Below are 23,129 nucleotides of genomic sequence, written 5' to 3' on the forward strand. Positions count from 1 at the left end.
GCACTTTGGGAGGCTGAGGCGGGCGGATCATGAGGTCAGGAGTTCGAGACCAGCTTGACCAACATGATGAAACCCCATCTCTACTGAAAATACAAAAATTAGTTGGGCATGGTGGTGCACACCTGTAATCCTGTTACTCAGGAGGCTGAGGCAGAAGAATCGCTTGAACCCAGGAGGTAGATGTTGCAGTGAGCCAAGATCATGCCACTGTACCCCAGCCTGGGCAACAGAGCGAAACTCCAGCTCAATTAAAAAAAAAAAAAAAGTACTTGGGGCATCCCAAAGGACAGCTGTGCATTTACGGTTATAATTGTGAACGTCAGCAATATTTGATACTGTATCCCAGTTCATGCCTAAGCAGAAACACTAGAGGCCTGGTGTGCTCTCAAGACGCTGGCATCCGAGAGGCTGGTGGCCAAGAGAGCACAGTGGCCCACACTTTGGGTTCTCTCTAGACCAGTGTTCTTAAACTTTAAGGGTCACAGACACATTTGAGAGTTTGAGGGAAGCTACGGATACTTTGCCCAGAAAAGGATATATTCTCTGTGTGTGTGTGTGTAACCATACCTATGATTACAGGGGGCTCTTAAAGCCCTAACGCCTACCCATAAGCCCTAGCTAAAAACCCCAGCTCTAGACATCACAAAACCCTGCATTCTTAAGGTCTGGAGGCTCTGGACCTCAACTCTCCCAGCACAGCTGGAACAGAAGCCTTCCTAAAATGGCCTTGGCCAGAAAAACAGTCCTGGGAGCCGACTGCTGCATCCTAGTCACTGCAGACATCTGCAACCAGGGGATTCCCAGGGGCCCTGAGTCAGAACAGGTCACAAGATGGGTGGCTTGGAAGGTTGCTATGGCAAGGCCCTGAAGCCTTGCTGATAAGCAGCTGAATAGTTCCAACCTCAAGGCAGCTTCCCTCCAGATGAGACCCTTGCTATGACAACAGTGAAAAGGACTCTTAAGAGAGGTGCTGGAGGCAGAGCAGAGGCCAAAAGAGGGAATTCAAAGGAGCTGGAAATCCCCCAGACTCCCAGGGCTACTAGTACCTAGAGAAATAAAGGCTGGATTCTCTGCCCCAATTGCAATGAGACAGAGCTGAAAGGGGGTGAGGGGTGGGAATGGGGGAGGCAAGTAAGCTATGGATCAGAGCCTGTATGAATCGGGGCTCCACCAATTGCTAGCTGTATAGTGCTGAGAAAATCACTTAACATCTCTGAGCCTCAGTTTCTTCTTTTGTAAAACAGAGATATCAACCCCCAACCCTTAGGGTTGTTGTGAAATTAAAGGAAATTCATGCGTAATGTTTTTGAGTCCTTTCCTCCTAGGAATCTGAAAAGGTAAGGAATGAAGGAAGTATAGGATGATAGTTGAGAGCTCACTCTAGTCTCAGACGAAACCTGTTAGGCAAAATTCCTGACCTCTCCGGACCTCAGGTTCTTCAACAGTGAAATGGGGACAATGATACTTTATAAGGTTCTACTGGGATTGGAAATAATGGATGTATAATGCCTGGCTCACATGACAAGATGCTCAATAAAAGGTGGTGGTTACTATTATCAGAAAGGCAAAGCTAAATTCAAGAAGTCGTTTTGGTGTAGCTGAAAAAATAGAAGATGTGGAACTAAAAAAAGCTCGAGTGAAATCTTGGTTATGCAACTTTCCAGCTCTGGTACATAGGCTAAATGATGTAATCTCCAAAGGCCTCAGTTTCCTCCTTGGCAAAACATGGATAATAACAGAAACTACCTAATTAGACACTGGATATAAAGGTTTAGCCCAGCATTGGCACAACAGCACTCATCCATATGCTATAAACCATATTCTTTGAGTTTACACAACAGCTCAGGGTATGACTGATGGCTTCCTGTGACCTGGGCAGATTCTTTAAATTGTTTTCAGTTTTATTAAGGTATAAGTGACAAATAAAAATTTTATATATTCACACTGTGACATTATCACAATCGAGCTAATTAACATATCCACCACCTCACACAGTTACTTTTTGTGGTGAGAACACTTAAGATATACTCTCTTAGCAAATTTCAAGTATAAAATACTGTATTATTAACTGTAATCATGCTGTACATTAGGTCTCCAAAATTTATTCATCTTATTGATCAGCATCTCCCCATTTCCCCAACAACCCTTCTACTCTCTCTGGAGAGCACCCTTCTACTCTCTCTGAGTTCAACTCTTTTAGATTCCACATATAACTGAGATCCTGCAGTATTGTCTTTCCATGTCTGCCTTATTTCACTTAGCAGAATGTCCTCCACATTCAACCATGTTTTTGCAAATGTCAGGATTTTCTTGTTTAAGGTTAAATAATATTCCTGCGTGTGTGTGTGTGTGTATGCGTGTGTGTGTGTGTTGATCACTATAGCATTATAATTTTTTTTTTTGAGACATGATCTCACTCTGTCAGCCAGGCTGGAGTACAGTGGCATGATCACGGCTCACTGCAGCCTCAATGCGATGCTTGGGCTCAAGTGATCCTCCCACCTTAGCCTCCTGAGTAGCTGGGACTACAGGTGCATGCCACCATGCCCAGCTAATTTTTAGATTTTGTTTTTATAGAAACAGGGTTTCACTATGTTGCCCAGGTTGGTCTCGAACTCTTAAGTTTAAGCAATCCTCCTGCCTCAGCCTCCCAAACTGCTGGAATTACAGGTGTGAGTCACCAAGTCCAGTCTATAATATTTGAAATCAGGTTGTGTGATACCTCCAACTTAGATCTTCTTGCTCAAGATTGCCTTAGTCATTTGGGGTCTTTCATGGTTCCACAGGAATTTTAGGATTATTTGTTCTATTCCTATAAGCAATGCCATTGGAATTTTGATAGGAATGGAATTAATTCTGTAGATCGCTTTGGGTAGTATGGACGTTTTGACAATATTGATTCTACTGGGCAGATTCTTTAAATGGCTTGGTGTGGACATAGCCTCAACTCTTTCCAGAACTAGGCATTAGAGATCTTGTTCAGCCAGGCAGGATTCTCATTTTTCACTCTGTCCCCTGGCTTCACTGGCTCCTCTCAAAGGAGTTTTCCTCATGGCCAGGAGACAGGGAGTGACTTCAGTGTCCATGGCAAACCAGATTAGGGGGTGTCCTTCCGGCAGAAGGAATAACTATGTGCTTCCCTGGGGGAATGGCCTGCCCTCCTTGCTGAGGTGCAAAGCCAAGTAGCCTGGGAGATGAGCCGGCACACTCCTAGCTGCCAAGCAGTTTGCCCAAATGGTGGGAAGGCAGCTGCCCTGTTTAATGCACCTGGGGAAAAGGACTGATTGAGAAAAGTGCTAAATGGATGTGCTGGCCCCAGGATTCAGTTCTGGACCATGTTTTGGTTGTCTGAGGGCTCTATACAGGATTTTCAAGGTTTGTAAGAGAATAGCTGTCCCTTGATTCCTCTGCATCCTCTGCACTGTCTGAAAGATCTGAAGGAGCACCGCAGAATGGCAGGCACTACACACAGAAGTCAGAGAGCACGGACTCAAGACTCCGGCCCTTCTCCTTCTTCCTAATTGTGTCACTACCAGCAAACAGTTCCACCTCTTTGAGTCTCAGTTTCCTCATCTATCAAATGGAGATAATATATATGTACTTCATAAGATCAAACTAAATGAGGCTGAGAAGGATGTAAGTGCTTATCACGCCTGGCACATGGCTTAAATAATAGTTTTAGCAGCTTTGCCCAACCACTCTTTTGTCTGTGGGTGTGGCCCAGCACATACCTGGCCTTCAGTCTGTGTTTGCTCCCTCCCCTCTGTAGACTGGTCCTTCTTGGCTGCAGGGAGAGAGAGCTGTGAGACTGATCCTGAGGCTAGGGCTTCTTCACTACTTTCATCCCAGGGGATAAGCTGCAGTGACAGGATGCACTTAATATGTGCTTGAGGATTTCAACAAATCCTTACATGGCAAACAAAACAGAGAGATTTCTCTGGAAGCCCTAGCTGGGCATGTAAAATATCTATGATATTTTGAGATATCCTGATGATATCTCATGAGATGAGAGAAAAGAAGAGTAATACTTATTATCTTCATTTAATAGATAAGGAAGCTGAAGCTCACAGGTGTGAAGTGACTTGTCTAAGGCCACCTGTACACTCTGCTTTACACTGGGTGCCCCCTCCCACCCACCCAGCACCACTTCCTCTTCTCTCCCCAAGGAGGTTATCTCATCTCAGACTTCGGGTTCTGTCCTCTGACTTCTTGAAGGTCCGAGGGAAGGAGAAGCACAGGCGCTAAGAAGAGAGTAGGCCAGGCACAGTGCGGAACTCTCTCAGTCCCTTAGAACTTTCTCAGTCCCTTACCCAAACTGGAGCTAGACAGTCTCCTTCCTAAGCCTGACTCACAATTCTTCCCTGCTTAAAACCCTCCAGTGACTTTCCATTCAGAGCCATCAGGATAAAGTTGATTCATTCATGGCCACCTCCAGACTCAACTCCAGCCAGGGCACCCCCTCTGCACTGTATTCAGCCCATGGAATTTCCATGGAGTGCTGCACCCCCCAAGCCTCCAGGCCTTCGCCGTGCTTCTCCGCAAGCCCCCAGCCTCTCCCTGTCCACTCTTCTCCAAGTCATCTCCTGCATACCTTTCAAGCCTCAGCACCCTCCGCCCACTAGCCCTCTGGACCTACCACAGACTACTGCTACTAGTCTATTGTCAGCCATACCCATAAGCTTCCTGAGGGCAAGGACTGTGCCACTTCTGCTTTGTTCTCTGGTGTCCAATTTATAGAAGATGCTCCATAAATATCTGCTAAATTAATGTAAAAATGAAAAAACTTTTCCTGGCTGAGGCAGGAGTATAAACTGAGCTGCACCAGACACAGCTGCACTGTGCCCCTACAGTGCTGAAGAGAGAGAAAAATCACAAGACCTTCTCTCTCTCATGCAGCTTTCAGTTCTCACACTATCCTTAGCTTATGGACAGACGCACAGTGGATTCCGCAAGTTCTTCAGAGCGAAGCTCTCATCCCCAGGCTCTTTAGCCTCCTTATGAAAATTCCAGCTATGGAGAAGGTCCAGGTGGGTGTAGGCCAATCCAGAATAGCCTTCAATTCTGATACTTTAACAACTACATCCATGGATGCCAATAGATGCCCGGTGGGTAAAAAGATCTCTGTGGACCCAGTACTTCCAACTTGACAATTCAAAGAAATTCACCAGATTTGTTGATAAATACTGCTGCTTTAGGTAAAAAGTCAATTATTATGCTACCCTGAGTTTAAAATTATTAACTTATGCCAGAAACATTTAGACATCATAAACTATGGACATTGACCCAAGGTGGCCATACTGCCAGGCGGGCCACTTGTGCTCTGTGAATGGCAATTTGTTCTCAGCCGGAGGGACCGCATCTTCATCCCCTCTCACCAGACTACTGGGCCGAACCCATTTCTTTGGGTTAGGTTTTGCCTGCTTTTGCTCCTCTATTACAGCATTAAAATGAAAATTCCCATAATGTGCCCCGGTCTTTGTGAAAACAGCTTTACAGAAAACTCTTGGCGGAGAAGAAAGCTGGCACCAGGCCCAACATTGCTAATAACTCCTGTGTATGATTGCACCTGCTTAAGTACATGGCCGGGAAACCCATCCCCTCTTAAGCCACCAGAGGCAAACTGTCTTTCTGATGCTATTACAAAAAACTGCCTGAAAATGGAATCTTGACTGTGAAATTGCAGCGTGATGTTATGTATATAACTTCTGAAAAAGAGCCATCCTGCTTTTTCTTCATAGGGTCAAAATCTCCCACTAATTTCATTTGGAACTTATGTATTTTCTTCCTTCAGCCAGAAATAAAGATATTCAGGCAAAAATGTGTGCTGCTCTGGCAGTAGAGCATGAACAGCACCACTACCTACCTGGTTTAATTTCTTTTTCCTGCTTGCATCTCTTCAGATTTTCCACTGTTGACTAATCAGTATGGGAATTCTAAGGAACCAGAAGAAAAGCAAAAATTAGAGCTAGACATACTCTGGGAAGACAATCTTTTGGGAAGACAAGTTGACAATACCTATTAACATGTTAAATGTGCACACATATCCTTTGGGGTGAAATTCCTGGACACGTCACATTCCTGAAATGTCCAGGAATTTATATTACAGATATATTTACCTAAGTAAAAAGATACTCAGTGAAACACTGTACAGTAGCAAAAGCAAGGGGGGAAAATAACTTAAATGTCTATTAATAGAAAAACAGTTAAATTATGGTGTATCAATACCATGAGAAACTATACAGCTATTTCAAAGAATGAAGGAGATTTCATTGTACTGATATGGAAAAATGTACATGCTTGATTGTGAAAAAGTATATTGTAAAATTGCATATATTATCATTTTTTAATTTTAAAAAATCTTTACTTTTTTTTTAATTTTAAGAGACAAGGTCTCACTCTGTCCCCAGGATGGAGTATACTAGTGCGATCATAGCTCACTGTAGCCTCAAACTCCTGGCCTCAAGCAGTCATCCACCCTTAGCCTCCTGAGTAGCTGAGATTACAGGTGTGAACTACTGTGTCCAGCTCAAATGTGAACGTGATTATTTATGTTTAGAAAAAAGAAAAAAGTGCAGCATTTGTGTACATGCACATTTTTAAAAAGTATACATACTTTACACTTTAAACAATTGCCAGTATACATAGAAAAGGGCAATGGTTCCCCCTGGGAAATTTCTCTCTTTTGAAAAAAATTCTTCTCTTTTGAGAAACTGTGAGAAAAGAAATGAAAGACTTTCACTTTGTACATTATCTATTTGTTTTGATTGAAAACTTTTAAAGAGACACGTGAAACTTTTAAAGAGGCATGTGTAACTTTCACATTCATTACACATGCTATGCAAAAAATTCTATATCTAGCTAACATATCAAGTGTGAGGGCAAAAGATATTTTCAAACAAAGACTGGGCAAGTTTACCATTCACAGGCCCCAAGAATACTCTCCAATAGAAAGAAAATTGAATACAGAAAATAAGTGAGATTTTTAGAATCAATAATGAGCAAAGGAAGGAATAATCCAGCACTCTTCTTTACTCCCTCTCCCTCCTTTACTCTTGGTATAACTGACTCCTCTTCTCAGTTTTTTTTTGTTTTTTTTTTTTAATGGAATCTCACTCTGTCACCCAGGCTAGAGTGCAACGGCACCATCTTGGCTCACTGCAACCTCTGCCTCCCAAGTTTAAGCGATTCTCCTGCCTCAGCCTCCCAAGTAGCTGGGACTACAGGCGCGTGCCACCGCACCCGGCTAATTTTTGCATTTTTTTAGTAGAGACGGGGTTTCACCATGTTGGCCAGGCTGATCTTGAAATCCTGACCTCAGGTGATCCACCCGCCTCGACCTCCCAAAGTGTTGGGATTATAGGCATGAGCCACCGTGCCCAGCCCTCTTCTCAGTTTCAATAGCACCTTTTCAAGGAAGACCCCAGCCACACTCTCCTCTTTCACTCCCCCTGCTTATTGACTTCTTAAAGTCACCAGTTGTGCTTGTAACTTCATGCAGGTAAAGGCCATGCCTGTTTTATTTAACATCATCCACCTATCACCTTGCTCAGTGCCTGGCGGGTATTAGGTTCTCAAAAAATGCTGGCTAAATACGTGAAAAATTTATTGAAGGCTCAGCTCAAATGCTACTGCTCCTCCAATTTCTTAGGCTTTCTACAGGACTCTGTCCCTATCTTGGGGCATTTTCACAACGTGTTCATGTTATCTGAGTCTTTTTTTCCTGTCCGGCTGTGAGTGTAGGAACCTAGTTTTTAGATTCCTTCCTGGGCAGGGGTCGTCGTGAGAGACCACTCGACACGGAAGTCACAGCGGAGAGATTTATTGCTAGTGCGCTAGGGTCCTATGTCTGAAGTTGGCCACAGGACCTCGAATGCCTAGTACAGACAGTTTATAAAGGCAAAAACCACAGAAACTCACAAAGCTTGAGGCGCAAGATGATTGGAGCAGGTTATGGCCTGAGCAAGGTGTCTTACTCTGATTAGTTGGTTTGAACCCGCGCGGGGTATTTCTCGGACTTGTTTTTCTGTTTGAGTTCCGGGAATTTTGGGTGGGTGTTTTGGATAGCCACATGGACGTTGGGCGGGTGCTTTAGATGGCCACCTGGTCATTGGGCGGGTGCTTTAGATGGCCACCTGGTCATTGGGCAGGTGCTTTAGAGCCTGGTGTGGCTTTTCTAAGCTTTCTAAGTTTCTAAGTCTCTAAGTCTCTAAGTTTCTAAGTCTATAAGTTTCTAAGTCTCTAAGTTTCTAAGTCTATAAGTTTCTAAGTTTTTGTGGCCTATTTTCATTCCCTCCTCTTTTTGTGCCTTAGAGGCTCAATCTTGAGCCTCCTCTTCTGTCCTGAGGGCCTGGTATTGTTGGGTCAGGACCATAGGGTGTACAATGTTTAATTTATCTTTAATAAAGGCGAGGGTGTTTTGGATAGCCACATGGACGTTGGGCGGGTGCTTTAGATGGCCACCTGGTCATTGGGCGGGTGCTTTAGATGGCCACCTGGTCATTGGGTGGGTGCTTTAGAGCCTGGTGTGGCTTTTCTAAGCTTTCTAAGTTTCTAAGTCTCTAAGTTTCTAAGTCTCTAAGTTTCTAAGTCTCTAAGTTTCTAAGTCTCTAAGTTTCTAAGTCTATAAGTTTCTAAGTTTTTGTGGCCTATTTTCATGAGCAACCTCAAAGTCTTATTTACCCTGACATTCCCCATAGCACCTTGCAGGATGCCTAACACATAAAGGGTTCTCAGCAGTAGATGAATCCATGCACATGCACAGGAAAGTACAAATGATGGCCGCAGGCTCTAACCAACTGCAGATAGTAGTGACTGGAGCCCAGAACACAAGCACCTTTGAGATATGCAAACAAACATGAGACTCTGCCCAGGGAGAAATTAAAATTAGAGCTAAACTTGAAATACAGTGGTGTGGGTGGGGGGATTGGGAGACAGGCCCTTATTCAAAAACAGAGAAGTGAAATCACTGAGTGATGATTTATTTTAAGTGTGTTTTTCTGTACTATCTAGCTTTTCTTCCCTTAAACATATTCTAATTTTGCAATCAGAAAAAAAAATCCACAATAAATGTTATAAAAACAAACCAATGGAAAATCAGTGGTGATTTTAGACTACAAAAGTCACCCGTCCCTCTGTTTCCTTACTACAACTTTGGACTTCAGATTCAGGGCCCTCTCAGGTGGGGCCCATACATTTTGTGAGGAAGTGTTCTTTCCTCTGAAGCCACAGGGGATAGGAAGGTGCCAGAAATGAGTGCTTCAGCAGGGGCAGCTCTCAGTTGCTTCCTAATGCAAATGCTGGCAAAGCTCCCAGAGTCAGGAACAGTAAGGAGAGAGCAGAAGGAATCAACCCAGTGCAAGATCAGGACCTCCACAAGATGCTGATCCAGTGCCTGGCATTTTAGAGCACTTGTGCATATTTCTTTCGCAGTACTTTTCACATGCCATTAAAATTATTCACTCCTCTGCCTATCTTCCCTTGATGGACAGAGAATTCCACAAGACCAGAGGCAGTGTCTTTACCCGGTCCTCTAGCCCAGTGCTTAGTACTAACAGGCTCTCAACGTACATTTATGGAATGTTAAAGGCCACACTGATAAAGTACTAAAACAGTACTAAAACTGACCTAGGTCCCTGGGACATAGTAAGAATACACCAAATACTTTCTTCAGTGCCATGAAGGGCCATTATTCAGTTCTGAAGAGCCAAGCTAAAACCTGTAATTTCTTGAAAGATTAAAGAGACTTTTTAGGAAAAGGGGCTTCCTCCAGTAAGAGCGGATGCATTATATATTCTAATCTGCAATTCATAATCAGTCAGCATAGGTGCCGATGGCAACTTCCAAAGAAACCATTCTTTGAAGGAGCAGTACTCCAAGTTTTCCTAAGGCATTTCTGAAGGATTTCCAGGAGGTAGTGAGCTCAGCCTAGGGTCATGATTAATAACCTGTTTCCCAGAACTTTAGATTTTCCACCTCAGTCTCCACTTAGGAATTCCTTCTGGCCCCTCGTGAAAGCACGTGGCAGAGTTAATTGGGCCAGTTCAGCTTCTTGTCTGTCACACCCAGCACATGCTACCAGCTTCTTCCTTAAGTGGCTGGGCCAGGGTCCTCTGGTCCCAAGAGAACAGCACCCACTTCTGCTTTTGGCCTCAGCACTGGCTGGCTGATGTGAGGTTCAGCACCACTTGACTGGGTGACAGGAAATAATGTTTGAAGAGCCAACATGGCAGCTCCAGGGTCCATCACAGGGGTTTCAAAATGATGATTTCAAAGATAACTTCCAGTTCCTCATGCAAATGCCATCCTATGTCTGAGGGGGCAGATGCCTGTGTACACTGGCTGACATTCTCTTTCTGGAAATTGAGAGCAGCTAATCCTAAGCATGTATTTTTGTACCAAGTAAGTGCTTTATGAGCCCTATCTCATTTCATCCACATGGTACCCCTTTGAGGTCAGTATGACTGTGACCCCCCACTTGCCAGAAAGAGAAGTAGGTTCTATAAGGTGAAGTGATCAGTCTAGGATCTCCCGGCTAGGAGGTGGTGAAAGCAGAGCTCTTACCTGCTATCCCTTTCCAATTTCTCACCGAACTCTAGATTGTCTACATTGAAAGAGATGGTGGACACCAACCAGACGCAGGGCTGCAAATTCCCACAGGGGCCAGGGGCCAGGGAGGAGACTAGAGGGCACAGTGATAGGGCAGGGGGATGCACAAATGGCAATGAACTGGAGAACACACCTGCCTAAAGGCATTCAAATTAAAACCAAAACACTACTCTGACTTCTGACTCAAGTTCACTCATCATCATTTAACAGATAGAGTGACTGAAATCCAGGGAGGTGATATGAAAAAGGCACTGCAGTATGGTGAAATATTCAAGGGCTTCGGGGATAGCCAGTTCTCATTGGGAACTCAAGCTCTATCCCCTGCCAGCTGTGAGACTCTGGGCAATCCACTGCACCTCTCTGTGCCTTTCTCATGTGTAAAATGGAGATGATCTCTGCCTCACATCATTGCTGTGAAGATTAACAGAAGTCAGCACATCCAAGATGCCCAGCCCTGTGTGTGACATTTATTTCAGGAAGATACAAAAGCCAAATAAGATCTCTGGACACATCTTTTCCACAACCTACCTCCACTCCCAAGATGCCCTAAACTCACTGCCAGGAGTGACTGAGGTGGGGTAGATCAGGAAACACACTGATAAGAGAAGCAACTTTGACACACAAAACAAGAACTGAAAGCCACCCTCATCTGGTACATGAAGGCCTAGTTGAGGAGTGTGACGCATTCCATATTTCCACTCTCCACTTCCTGGCAGGGACCACAAAATCTAGGCACCTTCCTTCCAGAACATCACCTCCTCCCTACCACCTTAGGAAAAAAGGTGGCTTTTTTCATTACCCCAAATCTCAAGATCCCGGGGGGGCTGGGATGAAGCAGAGGAGGCCCTGGCCTTCCCACTGCCCATGCCCATGAGTGGGTCCATGGCAGCAACAGTCCACCTTCAATGGGATGAAATGCTGGGGAAGACTGCAGCTTTAAGAAGTGCCAAGGGACCCCATCTCTACTACAAATACAAAAATTAGCCAGGCGTGGTGGCAGACGCCTGTAAACCCAGCTACTCGAGAGGCTGAGGCAGGAGAATCACTTGAACAAAAACGGGAAGCGGAGGTTGCAGTGAGCCGAGATTGTGCCATTGCACTCTAGCCTGGGAGACAACCCTCCTGTTAACTAAAACCTTAATTCAAACAAATAGTTTCTAAATACCACAACTTCCTGAGGATTAGGGTCTCTGATGCGCTTAAAGATAAAAAAAAAAAAAGAAAGAAAGAAAGAGAGAGAGAAAGAAAGCAAGAAAAAAAAAACCCTTAATTTGTTAAGACCTGGCACCTTAGAAACTCAAAATTAAAGATCTGATGTCTTTTGCTTTTTTTTTTTTTTTTTTGTACTCTGGCTGTGGCTATCCTTCCCTTGCGGCAGGAGGGGGTGGGTCTATGTTAAATGATGAAAGAGGGGCAAATAGAGGGATTTTCCCCTTTCTTCTCCCTCTCTTGCCAAACTAGGAACTAGGATGGTGGGCTTTAAATTTAAATTACGTCGTGTCTCCTTTGTACCTACGTGCCAGGCTTTCTACTACGCAATGGGGCACAGTGATGGGCTAGACAGACACGCAGAGAGGGTGCACATGGTCTAGTGGAAACATGGGGAACTGAAGTTACGCCAGTAACTATGTAAATACAGTTCAGTTAAACATGAAGGGGTTCAGGATAATATGAGAGCCTATAAGTAGATGGTTGCCCTCAGTCAGTGACGGGAGGGAATAATACTGACCATCTAGTGCTCTGTAAAGGGTTGAGCATAACATAGGGCCTAGTGCTTAAGAGATACTCAATAATGTCAATTCCTTCTTTCCTCTCTCCCCAAGTGTACGTGCTTGTGTATGCGTGCGCACATACACATACCACTGAGACTTTTTCTTTGTCTTTCTTCAAGAACACCTAACCTGAAAAAGACCCATAAAAACTCAGAAGTAACTTAATGTTGCCTGTTTTATGTCTTCTTTTAACTGTCCTCCAGGCACCCGGTTTTAGCTCCTCTGGGAAACCAAAAACCTAGGATACTTTGCTCCTAAAGCCATAAGGGCCCAACACAAAGGGAAAAGAAATATGGACAGTTCGTTTCATACTGAATTTGGAAATACAGAGATCATCTAGTTTTGTCCCCTCATTAGATACAAATGAAGAAACAAGACCTAGAGAGTGTGAAACGCTTGCCCAAGGTGACAGTTTCCTCGGGTGACCCTTCTAATATATGGCAGCTTTTTGTTTAAGCTGAAATCTTTCCCTGTTAGCTGTAACTTTTCAAATATACTTAACCTGCTAACGGGGGAGGTGGGCTCCCACACACTGCAAGCCATCTCAAGCCACTTAGGAACCCTCAGTTCAGGGACCCACCAAGTAAGGGACCTGGGTTTTCCTCGCTACAGAGTAGCTCGCTTAGTTTCAAACCCTGAAAACAGATACCAACAAATAAAACGCCTAAGGGCTTACATGTCCTGTTTATATTCTAGGCATAAACAGCAAATTTGTAAAAGGAAGTAATAAAAAGATCGCAAACCCAAGGTTAAAGATTTCCAACCCCTTCCCATCTTGGAGTTTTCCACACAGCTGCTGTAGCACTGGGTTTATATGTGATAAATTCATGAAGTCTGACCGTATCTGTAACTGAAATTTAACACAACAATCATATTCCTGAGGCGGAAGATAATGGGGAATTTTCACCACTTTCAGAGACTTTTCTTTCTAGAATGTTTAAAAATTATTATACCACCTTTGTAATCAGAAAAAAAGTAAGGGTTTTATAAACACCAATTTCTTAGGGAAGATTTATTTCTTCACCTATATTTGGAGCAAGGAGCTGCTTTTAAAGCTCTGAATACGCTGTCAAAGTTCTTTGGGTAAAAATGAAACGGCATCTGAATGGAGCCCATCTGTGAGACTTGAGGCTCCTGACTAGCCTTAGGCAGTTTCAGACAAGGCCATAATTTTCAGAGCAAGCTCACATATATCATTATATAAAAATAGACATTTTGTGGCCAACAGGCTGGAAAGCAAGCTCTCCAGAGAGCTCTGCCTCCAAGCTCTGCTTCTCCCTGGGGGTGGTGGGCAGGGGAGGAGAGTAAAGTTCTACTTACAAGAGCAAAAGTTTCCTCAAAATCCAGCGGTCCTCAGTCAGAAGCGGAGGCAGAATTTACGAAACCAGGATTCAAGGTTAGCAGTCCAGACCTGTGGTGCAGGCAGGATTCTCACTTTACCCTGCTCTCTGTCTCTTCCCCGTGTCTCCTAAATGAAAAGCACTTTGAGGTTTTAGTGGGTGTTTCCCATGTCTCGGGCCAAGTAAGTCCCCATTTGTTGTAATCCAATGCTCAGCCTGATGATGTCAACCACACAACTCACTCACTCAGTTTCCACCTCTCTGTCCACGGGAGAGATCCATTTCCTTTGGACAATGAGCCAGGGGGCTGTAACTGCATCCCAGGCCACCACGCTCGCCTAACATCCTTCCTTCAATTTTCAACCCTGCAGCTTTAGTGACAAAAGGCTTCCTATCCACTCACTGAGCCAGGGTTCCTGGGTAAATTCCTTTGCTTCTTAGTGGGTTGTCTGCTTTCCCATGTGTTTAATTCCTTTCTTTGGTATATAATATACTAGTTAAGGTGGAGATCTTCACCCCACCCCACACCTATCTCCTTCTTCCTGTCCAATTTTCCAAGTTGTTTAATTTCTCCCAAGTCTCCTAGGTACATGCTGGGCACAGCACATGAGTTTGTCCTTCATGTAGGGTGGGTGATGTGTGCCCACGGGCAAGGCTTGGAAACAGCACTGGTCTGTCCCCTGGGGAACTGGGTTCTGGTCTTGGTCAGGCCTTCAACTGAATGAATGACCTCAAGCAAGTTACATTCCTCTCTGGACCTCAGTTTCCCTATCAACAAAATGCTGGCTTTGGTGCTTTCCACTTCTGAGATTCAATGACTACAAATCAGTGACTGGGGAGCTTATCAACAAATGCATTACAGAGCATTTTACTACAAGCTACCCAACTACATGCTTGAGGGAAGGAAGAACCCTGGAGAAGTCAGAGGCCACTGCCCAAGATGCCAGGCTCAGCTGGGCACCTTTACCCCCTTTATGAAGGAGATGAACAGATTCTTTGGGAGTAAAACCAAAAGAATTCACTGAACAAGTCCTTAGGGACATGAAAAGCAGCAGCATAAACTACAAGACAAGACAAATAAGTAAGAGACTGTAAGTGTCCTTAGGGACCAACATGGAACAGCAGTGGTTACGAGAGATCATTTCTTGCATTTGGAGAATGCTTGATGGGAAAGACAAAGAACATCTCTCTACTTTTGTGTACAATGGGAAGCAAGGTGACATGCATAGTGGTTAGGAACATCATTTGGGAGCCACAGATGTGGATCTGAGTCCTGTGTGACTTAATTTCTCTGAACTTCAGTTTTTTTCACTGTCAAGTGGGATACTCATGCCTCTGTTTTAGGATTGTGAGAATTAAAAAACACATGTAAGGAAATTGAAAGTATTTGGTACATAGTAAGTATTGAATCAATGTTTGCTCTTGTTGTACATAATCTCATTTGATTCTCATAACATCCTTAGGAGAGTGAGATAAGTGCTATGAGGCTACATGAGCAACCTCTCCTTCCTGGATAACAAGACATATACAGAGAAGTCAGGTGACATGCCTAAGGTCACACAGCTCAAAACGAAAGGGACAGAATTAGAAATGAAGCCTCAACTACTAACTAGGTCAGCACACATGCCACACACATGACAATGCCAATGCCATTTCTCAAAACGGTTGCTGCAGCCAGCCTGGGAAAGGAAACACGCAGCCCACGAGGTCGGAGAGGCTGCTTTCCTTGCTTTGCTACCCAAATCCTATGTGGCCTGAAGCAAGACTGGGCTTCGACTAACTCTCTCAAAAGGAGCAGATCTGATATGTTTCAATGCCACTTCGATGGTGATGGGAAGGTAGGACCGGAGCTCTACTGGGAAAGCGGCTCTCTATAGTGGGGAAGAGGCTGTGGTAGTTTATGGTTTAACGAGAATTTTTACTAGTTCTCAGAAAACATAGATGCTTATCAAAAAACACCCAAGAAAACAGGCTATATGAGGAGGGAGTTTGCCAGTCTGAAGGCTTTTCAACAATGTGACATAGGACTGCTGTGGAATAAAAACCACACCAGCCTGGCTGGGCGTGGTGGCTCACGCCTGTAATCCTAGCACTTTGGGAGGCCCAGGAGGGTGGACTGCCTGAGCTCAGGAGTTTAAGAGCAGCTTGGGCAACACAGTGAAACGCCGTTTCTACTAAAATACAAAAAAAATTAGTCAGGTGTGGTGGTGTGTGCCTGTAGTCCCAGCTACTTGGGAGGCTGAGGCAGAAGAATTGCTTGAACATGGGAGGCGGAGGTTGCAGTGAGCCGAGATTGCACCACTGCACTCCAGCTTGGGTGACAGAGTGAGACTCTGTCTTAAAAAAAACAAAAAACCAAAACAAAACCAAAAAAAACACCATTTTGGTAACCCACAGAGAGCAGTCGCTCACAGCTCGGAGAGATCTGGGCTTCCTTCTGGACGCTAGACCTTCTTGCTGTGCCTTGGTTTCCCCGTATAAAATGAGAAGAATAATAGCCTTACTCTCCAAGGTTCTTGTGTTGGTTATGTGCCTGGCACATACTATACATTGAAAAATATTTGAATACTTCTTGTCTAATTCTGACCGTTTCATCATCCTTTGCCCTAATGGTGATGTGACAATGAAATAAAGTCATTTTAAATAAAGAGGGTCCTGTATTTCTCCAGAATGTCAGGATGAGTAACGAACAAAAGCCCACCCAGAGCTGTCAGGCCTGTTCTCAGCAGCAGCACTCAGTTTGGAGGGACTGGAGGTCGGGGCCATTGTTTGGCTGAGCCTTTATTCCAGAAGCCTGAGTAGGCGTCAGGAAATGAGGCTGGGCTCTTGAGATGGGTGCTTTGAATCATGTTTTGTTACTTGAACAAAAATAATAGTAAGGAGCCCATTCATAAAAACAACATCATTTTCTTCAACAACATGTACTTTGTATCACTTCCCTTGTGAACTGAGTAATTCTATGTCTGTGACAGAATCCCGGAAGGCAGAACCAAAGCAACACTGACACATTCATTTCTTCTTTAACTGACAATACTGGACACACTTATGTGGGCGGGGGCCACGCTGTGCACTGAGCACTCTATAAACACCACTTAATGTCATCCTCACAATAATCAGGTACAGGAGATATTATTAATATTCACATCTTACAGCTGTAGCAACAGATGCATGGTGAGCAAACTAACCTGCTCAAAGGCTCACGGGAGCAAGGGGCAGAGCCTGCGCTCTAACTAGGGACTGTGTGGGGCCAGTCCTGAATCCACAACCCCCTTGCACTACTGCCTCTTAAAGGGCTTCCCTTCAGGAAACTTGGCTATTTTTCACAGACAGTAGTATCAGCTCCTTTGAGGATGAAGGAAACTCTGGCTGTTTAATTCCACCCTCTACCCCCAGTTTAGAAGGGGTCTCTCCTTCCTCTGAATTTCCTTAGTACTCTCTGTTTCTTAAGAAACACACCCTTTTCTCTGTTGACACATATTTTTTTGGGGGCAGGTCTTTTTTGTCTGTCAGAATCCTAACTTCTTAAGGAAAAGATCTGTGTCTAATTTAGCAGCATTTTGTACATATTATGAGATACTTATTAAAACAAGGAAATCCATAAACAAACCCCAAAACTAATATTGGATATTTACCATATACCAGGTAATATTCTGTTTATTTTATTTATGTTGTAGAGACGGGGGTCTCGTCATATGCCCAGATTGGTTTTGAACTCCTGATCTCAAGTGATCTGCCTGCGTTGGCCTCCCAAAGTGTTGTGATTACAGGTGTGTCCAGTTGTATGCTAACTGCTTTATATAAATTACCTAATTTAATCCCATAAGGAGCTCTATGAGGTAGGTATAATTATTATCCCTGCCTGACACATGAGAAAATCACAGACACAGATTGATTAATTTGTTGGGGCAGAGTGTTAGTCCGTTTTGCATTGCTATAAAGGAATACCTGAGGCCGAACAATTTATGAAGAAAATAGGTTTATTTGGCTCACGGTTCTACAGACTGTTTAACAAGCATGGCACCAGCATCTGCTTCTGGTGAGGCCTTAGGAAGCTTTTAGACATGGTAGAGGGAAAGGAGAGCCAGAATGTCACATGGCAAGAGAGGGAGCAAGTGTGAGAGGGAGAAGTGCCAGGCTCTTTTTAAACAACCAGGGCCAGGCACGGTGGCTCACACCTGTAATCCCAGCACTTTGGGAAGCCGAGGCAGGCAGATCACCTGAGGTCATGAGTTCAAGACCAGCCTGGCCAACATGGTGAAACACCATCTCTACTAAAAATACAAAAATTAGCTGGGCGTGGTGGTGCACACATGTAGTCCCATGCTTTTTTTTTTCTTTTGAGATGGAGTCTCGCTCTGTTGCCAGGCTGGAGTGCAGTGGCGCCATCTTGGCTCACTGCAAGCTCCACCTCCCTGGTTCACGCCATTCTCCTGAGTCAGCCTCCCAACTAACTGGGACTACAGGCGCCCACCACCATGCCCGGCTAAATTTTTTGTATGTTTAGTAGAGACGGGGTTTCATTTTGTTAACCAGGATGGTCTCGATCTCCTGACCTCATGATCCGCCCGCCTGGGCCTCCCAAGGTTCTGGGATTACAGGCGTGAGCCACCACGCCTAGCCAATAGATTTTTTTTAAATTAAAAAATAACCAGTTCTCACTTGAACTAACCGAACAAGAACTCACTCATTACAATGGGGAGGAGATCACGCCATTCATGAGATCCATACCCATAACCCACACACCTCCCACCAGGCCCCACTTCCAACACTGGGGTTCCCATTTCAACATGACATCCAACAGATATCCATCAATATCGTTAAACATTCCAACTACATCAGCTAGCAACTGACGGATATCTGTTGAAGGAGTATATGAATAAAGAAATGCTGGCCACCACTACCCACTTTCTAGTCCACACAGCTGCTGTAGAGTGCAATCGCTCATCACCCTATCAAAGGCAGGTTTCAGCTGCCATACCATTTCCAACTCACTTATTCACTATGCTAAGCAGTTAGAAGGTCCATGTTTTCTCTACACAATTAATTGAGAAGCATATTGATAGAGATTTATGAATAAAAGTAGATTTTGTTCTTTTTAACTATAATCATAATTGCTTATTATAAAAAGATAAGAAAATACAGAAGAACAGGAAAAAAGGAAGAACAATACATCATCTTACCACAATCCTAGTGTAAGGCCCCAGAGAAGGAACCACACTTACACTTAAAACAACGTTCTTGGTCAAGCGTGGTGGCTGACACCTGTAATCCCAGCACTTTGGGAGGCTGAGGTGGGCAGGTCACTAGAGGTCAGGAGTTTGAGACCAGCCTGGTCAACATGGTGAAACCCCGTCTCTACTAAAAAACACAAAAAAATTAGCTGGGTGTGGTGGTGCACACCTGTAGTCCCAGCTACTCAGAAGGCTCATGAGGCTGAGGCAGGAGAATTGCTTGAACCTGGGAGGCAGAGGTTGCAGTGAGCTGAGATCATGCCACAGCATTCCAGCCTGGGTGACAGAATAATAATCTGTATCAAAACACACACACACACACACACACACACACACACACACACACACAGAGTTTTGAATTCAGAAACTTAAGTCATTTTTGAGGGGCGGGGAATCAAACCCACAAAAGATGACTAAGACACTGCTGGATGTATTTTTTTTGGTTTTGGAGTACACATGGCTGCTTTTTCTTCAGGGTTCGATGTCCTGAGGATCCACTTTGTGGTCCCCTTTGGACTGCTGATTTGGTGTCTCTGAAGAAGAGCTGGAAGGAGAAGAGAAGCCTGACCCCAGTGATTATGTGGCTAGAAACTGGACAGGTTCACAGGGTATCACACTGTCCCCTCCCTGCCTTTTTTCAAGCCACTTCCCACTAGCTTGAGATAAGTTTCCAACTACAGCTGTTTTGGGATAGATGGACCTTCACTTCAACAGTGACCTTAACTTTAAACAGTCTTGGACTCACTGATTTTTGCAGCTGACAGGAGCATGTGGTCTCCTCATTTTAGGGGTGAGGAATGCCAGATCCAAAGAAGGCAAGGGACTATCCTGAGGTAGTACAGCCTGGTGCTCCAACAGGAGAAGGTTTGAGACTCTCACTTGCTACTCTCTATTGGTCTGAGACTCTCACTTGCTACTGCACTTTGAAATACAAATTTGAAGGGCTCTTCCCTCTTATTTTGGTTAACGCCTACTCAGCCATCAGATTTCAGATTAAATGTCACTTCCCTAGGGCGCCCTTTTCTCTGAGCCACGTTAGCTCCCCCTGCTGTAATGGTCTCATGGTACCCCTATGTCTCTTCTCATAACCCTTAACATATTTATAAGTACATGGTCCATGTGTTTCCCCATCAGACTGTAAACTCCACAAGGTCAACAGTATGTCTCCCTGGTTCACTGAAAACATCTATCCCAAGTGCCTAGAAGAGTGCCTGCCATAAAATAGGAAACTCAATAAATATTTTCTAAACACACACACTACTTAGTCCAGTTTATGGTAAAACAATATCATACTTTTTGTAAAAAGCACCATGTCTTCTGAACTACAAATTGGGCCTTCTTGCTGAAAGAAGGATCATTGGAGAACAAGGGATTTCATTTCAAATAATTTCCAGAAGATAGAAAAAGTTCAGATCAGAGAGGTATGATGACAGAAACTGAAGTCTGGAGCACAAGGACAAGAAAGCACCATTGGAAATGAGAGACAAGGAAACGTGTGGGACCCCAGGGAGGCTCTGGACCTGAAGACAACAGGTGTGGAGAAGATTCAGAAGGGCCAAAAAATGAAGGGATCCACTGAAGGTCCTGTGCCACCAGCTCCTCTATCCCATACCTGAAGCACACAGAGGGCCCAAAAGCTTTGTAGAACCATAGCCAAAGACAGGAGGCCTCTTTAAATAAATTGAATGAACTGCCTAGGATTGATCTAAGGCTTCTAGTAAGAGACTGGCCACCTTATGCTAACATGTGAAGGGCCCTCAGTCTAACTGCTGCTCCTGCTCATGTGCCCTAAAGGATCTTCCACTTAGTACCTTAGTACCCTTCTAGTACCCAGCAGCTTCCCAGGCAGGACAGAGGCCTATGGGACAAACAGATGAACTGAGACCTACCCCTTAAAGAAGTCTTTTATTATTGATTGTCAGTGGTCAAATAAAGCATGACAGGATGTCTGATGAAAACCAACTGCATGACAGGAGTTCAAGTTTCAAGACCAGCCTGGCCAACATGGCAAACCCCATCTCTACTAAAATTACAAAAATTAGCTGGGCGTGGTAGCAGGTGCCTATAATCTCAGCTACTCAGGGGGCAGAGGCAGGAGCATTGTTTGAACCCAGGATGCAGAGGTTGCAGTGAGCTGAGACCATGCCATTGCACTCCAGCCTGGGTGACAGCCAGACTCCGTGTCAAAAATAAAAATACAAAAATTAGCCAGGCATGGTGGCACATGCCTGTAATCCCAGGTACTTGGGAGGCTGAGGCAGGAGAACTACTTGAACCTTGGGAGGCGGAGGTTGCAGTGAGCTGAGATGGTGCCACTGCACTCCAGCCTGGGCAACAGAGCGAGACTATCTCAAAAACAAACAAAAAACTGATGAGTCAAGAAAAAGCAGTATGGTAATGTGAGGTCCTTGTTTGGATCTGATTGGAACTAAAAAAATATGGAGATCACTGCTAATAATAATAGATTATTATTTTATGTGGGATAGTAGTGTGGTTATATTTTAAAAGGAATCCTTATTCTCTTAAAAGTACATGCTAGGCTGGGCACAGTAGCTCATGCCTGTAACCCCAACACTTTGGGAGGCCAAGGCAGGTAGATGACCTCAGGTCAGGAGTTCGAGACCAGCCTAATATGGTAAAACCCCATCTCTCCTACAAATAAAAACATTAGCCGGGCGTGGTAGCGTGTGCCTGCAGTCCCAGCTACTTGGGAGGCTGAGACAGGAGAATTGCTTGAACCAGGGAGGTGGAGGTTGCAGTGAGCCGAGATTGCACCACTACACTCCAGCCTGGGCAACAGAGTGAGACTCTGTTGCAAAAAAAAAAAAAAAAAAAAAAGCTAAGGTAATTACTGATAAAATGACGTCTAGAATTTACTCCAAAATAATCTAGTGGCAGGGAAAAATGGCTACCAGCACAGATGAAACAAGACTGGTCATGGGTTGTTGATTTTTGAAGTTGGGTAATGTGTGGTACATGAGGATTAATTATACTGTTCTTTCTAGTTTCGTACATGTTTGAAAATTTCTGTAATACAATTTTAAAAAACCCCAGATATCTCAATAAGCATATTATTTAGATATAGAGAGATAAATGCTAAATCAAATGCCTAAAAGGATCAAAAGTGTATGCTCTTGGAAGCAGGATAGGAGGAAGGGTAAAGAAAGGGAGGGGGCAAGGAACAGATGGTTTTTATTATAAATCTTTTATGATATTTGACCTTAAAAAAGACTAAGGCAAACTATTTGCATGTACCATTCTGACAAAAACAAAATTCATTTAAAAAAGGAAATGGGAGTAATATGATTTAGAGAAATAGAAGTAACCACCAAAAGAAGTAAAAGCAGAAAAATGGCTGCCTCAGGGTGGGGAGGTAAGCAGGAGACAGATGCTTTTTAAAAAGTCATATTCATGTATTACTTGGATTTTTTAAAGGTAGCTATTATCAGTTGCTACTATCAGTTACTAGCAGGGCCTTTTGCTAATCTCTACATTTATAAACTGAATACTTCCTCAGGTTTAGAATCCTAAATCACCCAGAGTGAATATCTCCATATTAAGTGTAATAATAACAATTATTGCTATTAAACAATTGTTTGCCATTTGTCAGTGCTTTACATATGTTACTTCTAATCCTTCTAACATTCCTGCAAGGCAAGTATAGATATTCCCATTTTACAGATGAAAAGGTTGAGGCTGAGAGACATTAGCCATTTGCTTGAGGTCACAGTGTGGGCTAGGCCTGTGAGACTCAAACACCAAGCTCCTTCCATTACCCTACTTCTCCTTTGCATTCCATTTGTTTGGTATAGTCCAGAAAGTACCTTTACATAAATTTTCTCATCAACCACAAGAAACAGGAGGGACATGACTATCTTTTTGACAAATGAAGAAATCAAACCTAAGAAAAGTCAGGTAACTTGCGCAAGAATCCAGGCTCCTGATCCTTAATCTAGTATTTCTTCTACCATTCCTTATTTCCCCTCAACAACAAACTGTTAAATCAGTCATAGTCTCCTTATGGGCATTTGTCAGAAGAGTCACTGTACATGAATGCAGCAATGCAGCCCAAGCAGGAATTTTAAAAAGGGGGGGGGACATTTTTTCCAAAGGAAATATACTAATAAACCATGGAATGTCCTCAGTTGCTCTAATGACAGCATGTTGCTTGAGTCCTCAAA

The 23,129-nt window shown here is 43.9% G+C and overlaps 1 protein-coding gene across 14 annotated transcripts in view; it reads right to left on the reverse strand.

Moving 5' to 3' along the window:
* The window catches only part of PKIG (cAMP-dependent protein kinase inhibitor gamma), an 89,261-nt gene that overhangs the window by 22,961 nt on the left and 43,171 nt on the right, over positions 1-23,129 (reverse strand). For 4 of the 14 annotated variants that reach the window (XM_008016436.3, XM_073006413.1, XM_073006392.1 and 1 more), the window contains 2 exons: positions 13,698-13,845; positions 5,864-5,933 (listed from right to left, as the gene is read on the reverse strand). The exons of 1 other annotated variant lie outside the window; for it this stretch is intronic. The gene's annotated coding sequence lies outside the window, so the exon portion shown is untranslated. Of the gene's footprint in view, positions 1-3,731; positions 3,785-5,863; positions 5,934-13,697; positions 13,852-23,129 lie in introns of those variants that run through there. 9 more of the 14 variants (XM_008016464.3, XM_073006402.1, XM_037982746.2 and 6 more) reach the window with 4 other exon arrangements.

This window comes from Chlorocebus sabaeus, chromosome 2 (assembly GCF_047675955.1).
Source record: "Chlorocebus sabaeus isolate Y175 chromosome 2, mChlSab1.0.hap1, whole genome shotgun sequence".
In the NCBI taxonomy this organism is placed as follows: domain Eukaryota; kingdom Metazoa; phylum Chordata; class Mammalia; order Primates; family Cercopithecidae; genus Chlorocebus; species Chlorocebus sabaeus.